Source organism: Rattus norvegicus, chromosome 20 (assembly GCF_036323735.1).
Source record: "Rattus norvegicus strain BN/NHsdMcwi chromosome 20, GRCr8, whole genome shotgun sequence".
Taxonomy (NCBI): domain Eukaryota; kingdom Metazoa; phylum Chordata; class Mammalia; order Rodentia; family Muridae; genus Rattus; species Rattus norvegicus.
In genome coordinates this window covers 25,843,975-25,855,344 of record NC_086038.1, presented here as the reverse complement: position 1 = coordinate 25,855,344, position 11,370 = coordinate 25,843,975, and the positions used below count along the sequence as shown (strand labels likewise).

The window sequence follows — 11,370 nt, the reverse complement described above, 5'->3', positions numbered from 1 at the left end:
CCTAGCCTTTAACGGCTGAGCCATCCGTCCAGCCCGGACATGCAGTTTCTAAGCGAATTCTCTTCGTTCCAAGTGGGAATCACTTCTAGGAAGCGTAGATTTCAAGATATAGGCAGGGGAAATTTTCGCGATTGAAACTGCACTTTTTAAGCAAATTCTCTTCGTTACAAGCGGGACTCTCTTCATCAGGCGTAGTTTTCAAGATATAGAGTGGAAATGTTTTTGGAATTGGAGCTGTTGTTTCTAAGCGAATTCTCTTTGTTCCAAGGGGGACTCACTTGTATCAGGCATAGTTCTCTATATATAGCCAGGGATAATTTTCGCGAATGGAGCTACAGTTTCTAAGCGAATTCTCTTCGATCCAAGTGGGAACTACTCTGGCAGGTGTATTTCTCGTGCTGCTGCAGTTTCTAAGTGAATTATCTTTCATCCACGTGGGAACCACTTGTAGCAGGTGTAGTTTTTAAGATAAAGGCAGGGAAAGTTTTCTCCTATAGAGCTTCAGTTTATAAACGAATTCTCTTCGTTCCAAGCAGGACTCTCTTGTAGCAGGTGCAGTATTCAATATACAGGCAGGGTAAGTTTTCGCATTGGAGCTGCAGTTTCAAGGCGTATTCTCTTTGTTCCAAGCGGGGATCACTTGTTTCAGGCACAGTTTTCAAGATATAGCCGGGAATGTTTTCGCAATTGGAACTGCAGTTTCTAACCGAATTCTCTTCGTTCCAAGTGGGACTCACTTGTATCAGGCACAGTTTTCAAGAAATAGCCAGGGAAATTTTTCCCGTAAGGACCTGTAGTTTATAAGTGAATTCTCTTTGTTCCAAGCAGGACTCTTTGTAGCAGGTGTAGTATTCAAGATAGAGGCAGGGAAAGTTTTCTCGAATGGAACTGCAGTTTCTAATTGAATTCTCTTCTTTCCAAGCGGGACTCACTTGTAGCAAGCGTAGTTTTCAAGATATAGTCAGTGCAAGTTTTCCCGAATGGAGCTGCAGTTTCTAAGCGAATTCTCTTCGTTCCAAGCGGGACTCGTTTTGACGATATAGGAAGGGGAAGTTTTTGCGAATGGAGCTGCAGTTGCTAAGCGAATTCTCCTCATTCCAAGCGGGACTCACTTGTAGCAGGCGTTATTTTCTTTTTTTTTTTCTTTTTTCTTTTTTTTCGGAGCTGGGGACCGAACCCAGGGCCTTGAGCTTGCTAGGCAAGCGCTCTACCACTGAGCTAAATCCCCAACCCCGCGTTATTTTCAAGATATAGACAGGTCAAGTTTTCGCTAATGGAGCTGCCGTTTCTAAGCGAATTCTCTTCGTTCCAAGTGGGACTCACTTGTAGCAGGCATAGTTCTCAAAATATAGGCAGAGAAATTTTTCGCGAATGGAGCTGAAGTTTCTAAGCGAATTTTCTTCATTCCAAGTGGGATTCGCTTGCACCAAGTGTACTTTTCAAGATATACACAATGCAAGCGTTTCGCAAACAGAATCGCAGTTTCTTGGCAAATTCTCTTCGTTTCAAGCGGAACTCATTTGTAGCAGGCATAGTTTTCAAGATAGAGACACAGCGAGCCTTTCGGGAATGAAATTGTAGTTTCTTTGCGAATTCTCTTTGTTCCAAACTGGTCGTGCTTGTAGCAAGCAGAGTTTTCATGGTATAGACACAGCAAGCATTTCGCAAATGGAATTGCAATTTCTTGGCAAATTCCCTTTGTTCCAAGAGGGACTCGCTTGTAGCAAGCATACTTTTCAAGATATAAACAGAGCAAGAGTTTCTCGAACAGAATCACACTTTCTGGGCGGATTCTCTTCGTTCAATGCAGGTTGCGTTTTTAATAAGCGTACTTTTATGAATACACACAAATCAAGCATTTCGTGAATGGAATCACAGTTTCTTGGCAAATTCTCTTTGTTCCAAGCGGGTCATGCTTGTAGCAAGCACATGTTTTAAGACGCAGCAAGCACTTCAAGAACGGAATCAAAGATTTTTGTCGTTTTCAAGATATAGACACAGCAAGCGTATTGCGAACGGAATCACAGTTTCTTGGTGAATTCTCTTCGTTCCAAGCGGGACTCACTTGTAGCAGGCGTACTTTTCAAGATATAAGCAGGGCAAGTGTTTCACGAAAGGAATCACAGGTTCTTGGCAAATTCTCTTTGTTCCAACCAGAGCCCTTGTGTATCAAGTGTACTTTTCATGATATAGTCACAGCAAGTGTTTCACGAACAGAATGGTAGTTTCTTGGCGAATTCTATTCGTTTCAAGCTGGTTGTGTTTGTATCAAGCATATGTTTTAAGTTATAGACACAGCAAGCATTTCACAAACGGAATCAAAGTTTCTTGGTGAATTCTCTTTGTTCCAAGTGGGATTCGCTTGCAGCAAGCATACTTTTCAAGATATAGACACAGCAAGCGTTTCACGAACGGAATCGCAGTTTCTTGGTGAATTCTCTTCGTTTCAAGTGGGACACACTTGCAGCAGGCATAGTTTTCAAGATATAGACACAGCAAGCATTTCGCAAATGGAATCGCAGTTTCTTAGCGAATTCTCTTTGTTCCAATAGGAACTCGCTTGCAGCAAGCATACTTTTCAAGATATAGTCAGGGCAAGCGTTTCACAAAAGGAATCGCAGATTCTTGGCAAATTCTCTTTGTTCCAATAGGAACTCGCTTGCAGCAAGCGTACTTTTCAAGATATACTCAGGGCAAGCGTTTCATGAAAGGAATCGCAGATTCTTGGCGAATTCTCTTTGTTCCAACCAGGACTCTCGTGTATTAAGTGTACTTTTCATGATATACACATAGCAAGCGTTTCAAGAAAGGAATCGCAGTTTCTACACGAATTATCTTCATTCAAAGCGGGAGGCGCTTCTAGCTGGTGGGAACTTTAAAGTCCACCCCCACATTAACATACTTTCTCAAACAAGGCCACAGCTCCAGTAATGCTATTTCCTGGGGCAAGTATATTCAAACTAGTATATTCTACTCCCTGGTCCCCATATGATTGTTCAAACCCATATATATTTGGGGAACACATGTAAGTATAGCATAATGCAAAATACATGCGCTCCAACTTCAAAAGTCCCCATTACCAATAGCAGTCACAAAAATGTTAAAACTTCAAATTTCAAAGACTCTTTGGAAATTCGCCCAATCCTATAATTGTAATCCCCTTTATTTTCAAAAACAAGGAGCCCATAATAAACCTCCAGATTCACAGGATATACTTCACCATTCCTAAATGCCATTGTGAGGAAGTACTAGACCAAAAGAAGACCCAAAGCCAGCTGGGCAATCTTCAAACTCTGCATTTCCATGTCTGATATCAAAGCTTTCTAAAAGTCCTTTCTGCTTTATTCATTACAGCACTCTTCTTTCTCTTTGGCTGGTTTTATTCCCAGAAGGCAGTTTTCCAGAGCAGGTATTCAATAGCTCTGACATCTCAAAATCTTGGGGCCTTCAAGGTAACTTCAATATAACAGCTTGTTGTTCCAATATCTCAGATTCACAGATTATCTTCTGCACTCCTCAAAAGAAATTGGGTCACTTCTCCACCTCTTCCCTCTATAGCACTCTAGGTTCTGGTTGATTTCATTCTACTACTGCATCTGTTCTTTCTACTCATCCCATGGGACAAGCATCTTCAATAAATTAGAATCTTCTGCTGTAACATGGCTTCACTGTTTTCCTCTCATACACTCCCTTCATGGTGTGACTTCTTAGCTGATGCACGACACCTTCAGGCCTTCGAAAACAATTCTACCTGGATGGTTCTTGCATATTATCAAATCCAGCTATACCACAAGGTACAACCTCAGCTATTTCTGGAACATGGATTCTTTGTCATCTCAAAAAACACTTACGAGAAGATTTTTACCTCAGTGATACTGGTTTCTTCTTCATTACTGCTAATTTTTTAACTACAGATAACCAGCGTTAATTGTCTCAGTAGTCCCTTCTATCCTTGCCTCTAAAGCCAGAGCCACATGACAAAGTGAGTTCTGCTGTTTGGTGGGGCTGGAACATGTTCTCTTCTATTAGATTATCACCAGGTTTCTATTTTTCAATGACCTAAGCTTGGCTGTCCTGGAACTTGCTCTTAGATTAACCTTGAACTCAGAGATGTGAATGACTCTGTCTCCTGAATGCTGGGATAAAAGGTGTGTAACACTTTGCCCGAACCTAAGGTTCACTTTACTTTAAAACTTGATGCCTTGAACCAGAAATCTGCCTGACTCTTATCTCCTGGGATTTAAGGCATGTACCACCATGCCTGGACCTATAAGTATTTCCTTCTAGATCTTAAAACCAGGTAACAATAATGCTTAACATGATATGATACAGTTCTCCTTTGTACAACTGCAAATCCATAAGTATAGCTGAATAACATCATCATTCCTTTAAAACCATTTAATATTCTTCATCACAGGATTTAGCTTCATTCTTCTTCCTTGTGAGTCTTTTTCTGTTTGAACCTTACATTTCATATTTTCCTTTGTACGTTTATTATGCTTGATCAAAACAATCATCATGAGAGTAAACCCAGGCCAAAGGCTATGCTGACTTTTCTGAGTACTCCTTTGTCAGTGCAATTAATACAAACTTTTTAACCTTAGCCTGAAGGACACCATTCAGACAATGGCAAAAGGCAGCAACATTCTTCAGCAAAACATCATAAAATCTATATACCAATTTCAAATCACCCTCAGTATATATGTGTTCCATATTCCTACTAGGATGGCCCCTTAAGTTCCTCTTAACACATGTATAAATCCAAAGTCTAAAAATCCACATTGCTCCAAACAAAAGCATGGTCAGACCTATCAGAGCAATACTTATGTCCAGGGTTCCAACTTCTATTGTAGAATTTCCATTGCTAAGAAGAGACACTGTGACCAAGGCAACTCCCATAATGGCAAATGTTTAATTTGGGCCTGGCTTGTACTTTCAAATGTTTAGTCCATTACCATCATAAAAGGAAGCATGTCAGCATGTACGCAGGCATAATGCTGGAAAAGGAGTGAGAGTTGGGCATCTTCATGAGAAGACAGAGGAAGAGACTGTCTTCCAGCAGAATAGTAGGAGGGGCTGTTTTTTACTGGCTGGAGATCAAAAGACCACCATGATAGTAATTCATTTCCTTCGAAGAGGTATGATCTAATTGCCACTTCTTAGGTCAAACATATTCAAATCACTGGTTTATGTCTAAGAGGAATTTTTTTTCTCTTAAAAAATTTACTTAATTCCTAGAATTTTTTTTTTTGTAGCATTGGAGCTTAAATATAGGGCATGCTAGACATGCCCTTCACCACGAGCTGCATACACTCCTAAACTTTTGATTGGAAGGATATTCAGATAGAAACATCTAGTATATTGCTGTCTGCTTCCAGAAGTTATTTGCTAGCTGTATGTATTTGTTATGTAGTTACAGGGGACAACTATGCAGTAGAATCAGGTAACAGTTTTAATATCTAACAAGGCTTCAGATTTGAATCAAAATGTTTTAGGTAGACCTATTTTTTTTAATTTTTTATTAGATATGTTTCTTTACTTACATTGCAAATGTTATTCCACTTTCCGGTTTCCTGTCCATAAGCCCCCATCCCCTCCCCTACCCCTCCAACATATGGGTATTCCCCCCTCATACATCCCCCTTACTGCCCCCCCATATTCTCCTGCACCGGGGATCCAACCTTGGCAGGACCAAGGGCTTCCCCTTCCACTGCTGCCCCAACAACGCTATTCTCTGCTACATAAGCAGTTGGAGCCCTGGGTCAGTCCATGTATAGTCTTTCGATAGTGATTTAGTCCCTGGAGGCTCAGGTTGGTTGTTTTTATGGGGTTGCAAGCTCCTTCAACTCTTTCAATCCTTCCTCTAATTCCTCCCAAGGGGGTCCTGTTCTCAGTTCAGTGGTTTGCTGCTAGCATTGACCTCTGTATTGGACATGCTCTGGATGTGTCTCTCAGGAGAGATCTATATCCAGTTCCTTTCAGCATGCACTTCTTAGTTTCATCAATCTTATCTAGTTTTGGTGTCTGTATATATGGTCCACATGTAGGGCAGGCTGTGAATGGCCATTCCTTCAGCCTCTGGCCCAAACTTTGCTTCCATATCCCCTCCTACGAATATTTTTGTTCCACCTTTTAAGAAGGAGTGAAGCATCTGTACTTTGGTCATCCTTCTTCTTGAGCTTCCTGTCGTCTGTGAATTGTGTCTTGGGTAATTCGAGGTTTTGGGCTAATCAGTGAGTGCATACCATGTGTGTTTTCTGTAATTGAGTTACCTCACTCAGATATTTTCTAGTTCAATCCATTTGCCTATGAATTTCATGAAGTAACTGTTTTTGATAGCTGAGTAGTACTCCATTGTGTAAACGTACCATTCCCCTGATGAAGGGTATCTGGGTTCTTTCCAGGTTCTGGCTATTATAAATAAGGCTGCTATGAACAAAGTGGAGCACGTGTCTTTGTTGTATGTTGGAGCATCTTTTGGGTATATGCCCAGGAGAGGTATAGCTGGGTCCTCAGTATCTGAGGAACCTCCAGACTGATTTCCAGAATGGTTGTACCAGTCTGCAATCCCACCAACAATGGAGGAGTGTTCCTCTTTCTCCACATCCTGGACAGCATCTGTTGTCACCTGAGTTTTTAATCTTAGGCATTCTGACTGGTGTGAGGTGGAATCTCAGGACTGTTTTGATTTGCATTTTCCTGATGATTAAGGATGTTGAACATTTCTTTAGGTACTTCTCAGCCCTTTGATATTCCTCAGCTGAGAATTCTTCGTTTAGCTCTGAACCCCATTTTAATAGGATTATTTAATAGGGTTTAATAGGGTTGTTATTATTATTACTTTGGGTCTCTGGAATCTAACTTCTTGAGTTCTTTGTATATTTTAGATATTAGCCCTCAGATGTAGGATTGGTAAAGATCTTTTCCCAATCTGTTGGTTGCCATTTTGTCCTAATGACAGTGTCCTTTGCCTTGCAGTTTTATGAGATCCCATTTGTCGATTCTTGATCTTAGAGCATAATCCATTGGTGTTTTCTTCAGGAAATTTTCCCCAGTGCCCATGTGATCAAGACTCTTCCCCACTTTTTCTTCTATTAGTTTGAGTGTATCTTGATCCACTTGGACTTAAGCTTTGTACAAGGCGATAAGAATGGATCGATTTGCATTCTTCTACATGCTGACCTCCAGTTGAACCATTTGTTGAAAATGCTATCAAGTGACCATAGGTGTGTGGGTTCATTTCTGGGTCTTCAATTCTATTCCACTGATCTACCTGCCTGTCTCTTTACCAATACCATACAGTTTTCATCACTATTGCTCTGTAATACTGCTTGAGATCAAGGTTGGTGATTCTCCCAGTTCTGTTGTTGAGTATAGTTTTCACTATCCTGGTTTGTTGTTGTTGCTGTTGTTGTTGTTGTTGTTGTTGTTGTTGTTGTTGTTGTTGTTGTTCCAAATGAATTTAAAAGTTGCTCTTTCTGGGGTTGGGGATTTAGCTCAGTGGTAGAGCGCTTGCCTAGGAAGCGCAAGGCCCTGGGTTCGGTCCCCAGCTCCGGGAAAAAAAAAAGTTGCTCTTTCTAACTCTGTGAGGAATTGAGTTGGAATTGTGATAGGAATTGCTTTGAATCTGTAGATTGCTTTTGGCAAAATGGCCATCTTTACTATATTAATCCTGCCCATCCATGAGTCTGGGAGATCTTTCCATCTTCTGAGGTCTTCTTCAATTTCTTTCTTTAGAGACTTGAAGTTCTTATCATACAGATCTTTAACTTGATTGGAAAGAGTCTCAATGAGGTATTTCATAGTATTTGGGACTATTGTGAAGGGTGTCATTTCCCTAATTTAGTTTGATGTTAGCTAGTGGTTTGCTGTATATTGCTTTTACTATGTTCAGGTATGGGCCTTGAATTCCTGATCTTTCCAGGACTTTTATCATGAAGGGGTGTTGAATTTTGTCAAATGCTTTCTCAGCATCTAATGAAATGATCATGTGTTTTTTTTTCCTTTGAGATTGTTTATATACTGGATTACATTGATGGATTTTCATATATTGAATCATCCCTGCATCCCTAGGATGATCATGATGGATGATGGTTTTGATGTGTTCTTGGATTCAGTTTGCGAGAATTTTATTGAGTATTTTTTGCATCGATATTTATAAGGAAAATTGCTCTGAAGTTCTCTTTCTTTATTGGGTCTTTGTGTGGTTTCAGTATAAGTGTAATTGTGGCTTCATAGAAGGAATTCTGTAGTGCTCCGTTTTCTATTTTGAGGAATAGTTTGGACACTATTGATATGAGGTCTTCTATGAAGGTCTGATCGAATTCTGCACTAAACCCATCTGGTCCTGGGCTCTTTTTGGTTGGGAGAATTTTAATAACTGCTTCTATTTCTTTAGGACATATGGGGTTGTTTAGATGGTTTACCTGATTGTATTGCCCAGTCTTCTTGGAAACATTGTCCTTTTTGTATGTTAAAGACAGAGTCTCACAGAGTTACCAAGCTGGACTTGAATTTAGTTTATAACATACATGCCTTGAATTTGAGTTCCTTCTTCTTGAGTAATTGGGATAGCAGACCTGTGTAACAATGTTTTGTTTTTTTGTTTTTGACAAGGGGCAGTTTGGTTGACTTGGGATTTCATCAAACCCACCTGACTCCAAATTTATTATTTCTTTGTTATGAAGCTATATAAATCCACTCTAATAGCCAAACTTTTGAGTTACTCTCAATGTCCTTTATTACAGAACTACAACAAAGAACCCAGATCAGCAGAAGGAAGAGTTTTCCAACTGACCATGGAGGAATATCTTATACCAATCTTCCTAGATTCCTTTGAGTTGAAGGTCAGCTTTGTCTGCATGGTATATAACAGTTTAGGCAGGATTGCATAATTTGACCCTGCTTCAGTTTTTTCCTCTCTCTCTCTCTTTTCTCTCCTCTATATAAAATTCACACTTCTCTTTGAACTGTTTTCAAGCCCTTTGGGGATACAGTGTAACACAGGGTGCAATTCTGGGTCATATGATAATTCTATATTTATCTTTTGACAAAATGTTCAGCTATTTTTACAGTGGCTGTACTATTTTATGTTCTCACAAGAAATGTGCTGCATCCTTGCCAACCTCTCCCCATCCCCACCCCCAACCCCACACGAACCACAATTTTTTGAAAAGTTTTATTTATTGGCTTATTTATTTCTTTGGGTGTGTTTGCATGTGTGCTTGCAAGGGCACAAGTGAGTGAAAATCAGAGGTCAGCATTGAGTAACTCTTCTGCAGTTTTTTGTTAGATCTCTGTGTAGCCCTGGCTGGACTGAAACTGGCTCTCTAGATCAAGTTGAACTCAAAGATCCACCTGGCTCTGCCTCCTGAGTGCTGGGATTAAAAGCATGTGCCACCATCGCCACCATCACCACCCTGAGCAACTTTCTTTTTAAAAAGTGTCTAGAAGTTTTTATTGCATTTATGTCTGTACCTCATGTGTGCCTGGTGGCTATAGGGACAGACCAGAAGAGTGTGTCAGTGTATTGATAGACAATGTAAGCTGCCACATTGCTGCTTGTAATGAAATCCAGATCCTCTGGAAGAGTAGAGTTTTAATCTCTGAGCCATTTTTCTAGCCTCTACTTATTTATCTTTCTCATATCTATCTATATTTATGCCTAGGTCATATGTCTGTATAAGTGTAAGCCATGAGTGTAGGATTTCGTTGGTGTCTAGGAGAGACTGCCGGATGTCCTGGAGCTGGAGTTGCAGCCACCACTATGTAGGTGCTGGGAAATGAACTCAAGATTCTTTGAAAGAACAGCACGGTCTGCTAAGCACAGAGCCATTCTCCATGTGATTCCATCTGATTCCATGATACACAGTCCCTCACTAAAGCTAGAGCTTGCAGTGTGAGTGACTGCACTAGTCAGAACACCCTATGAGCCCCAGTGCTCTGGCTAAACCCACATCCCCAGTGCTAGTGTTAGGGACACCCAGGTTTGCAGCACTGGGGATGTTCTCATGGAACCTGAACGTGGGTCCTCATGCTTAACTCACTGAGCCATAGCCTCCGTCTTCTCTTGGCTTGCTTGCTTGCTTTATTTATTTATTTATTTATTTATTTATTTATTTATTATTTTTATTTTCCTTTTCTTTTTCTTGAAACCCTCTCTCTGAGTCCTGGCTCACTTGGAAATCACTGTGCAGAGCAAATTGCTTTTGTTTCCTGGGCCTCTGCCTGAGAGGCTACATTATAGGCATGTGTTATTCCTGGGTTTGCTTGCCCCTCTCTGTCTCTCTGTCTTTGTCTCTGTCTCTGTCTAATGGGTATAAAGCAAAAATTATGATGGTTTTGACTTTCATTTCTTTAATGTAATGACTGAAGAGGCTAAGGAAAAAAATAGGTTTCTTGGCAATTGTTTCCTTGGAGAAATAGTTTCACGTCTCCACATCCAACATTTTGGCAATATTTTATTTTAATAAAAATATAAGGGGTTGGGGATTTAGCTCAGTGGTAGAGTGCTTGCCTAGCAAGTGAAAGGCCCTGGGTTCGGTCCCCAGCTCCATATATCCATATATATATATTCCACTAACATAGATAGATAGATAGATAGATAGATAGATAGATAGATAGATAGATAGATAGATATGGCATTTTATTTCATTTATTTTGCATATGGTGTATTGAGCCAGGGACTCAAATATGCTAAGCTAGGACTCTGACACCAAGCTAAAACCACAGCATGAATTTTCTATTTTAGCTCATTGTAGAGCACAATTCAGGACCATTGAGAAATTTGATACACTCTTTTATCTTCCTCAAGTTTAAAACTAGATGTTTCTTCTTCTCCTTAGCATACTGAATACTCTACACCATGACCCCCAGAAACTTTCTTGTTACTGATGTTTCCTGCCGTTTTTGTTTGTAAGACAAAGTCTTGGCAGGCTTGGGACTTACCATACAGACCAGTCTGGCTTTGAACTCCTAGACATCTGCTTGTCTGCCCCCAGAGTGCTGGAATTAAAGCAAGAACCACCATGTTCCTTCTTTCTTGGTGTTTCTTTTTTCTTTTTTAAAAATTATTTATCTTTATTTTTTTGAAGATTTATGTATTCATTATATATATAAGTACACTGTAGCTGTCTTCAGACACACTAGAAGAGGGTATCAGATCTCATTACAGATGGCTGTGAGCCACCATGTGGTTGCTGGGATTTGAACTTGGGACCTCTGGAAGAGCAGTCAATGCTCTTAACCGTTGAGCCATCTCACTAGCCCTTTATCTTTATTTTATGTGCATTGGTGTTTGCCTGCAGGTATGTCAATGTGAAGTATGTCTGTGTGAGGGGGTCAGATTCTTTTGAACTGGAGTTACAGTTA

The 11,370-nt window shown here is 40.2% G+C and overlaps 1 long non-coding RNA gene across 1 annotated transcript; it reads left to right on the top strand.

Moving 5' to 3' along the window:
* Nucleotides 1-824: 824 nt before the first annotated feature.
* Nucleotides 825-11,037, top strand: LOC120098821 (uncharacterized). Its single transcript, XR_005497396.2, has 3 exons — nt 825-5,138; nt 8,748-8,846; nt 10,845-11,037. It is a non-coding gene; the product is annotated as an uncharacterized LOC120098821 (long non-coding RNA).
* The last annotated feature ends 333 nt before the right edge of the window (nt 11,038-11,370 follow it).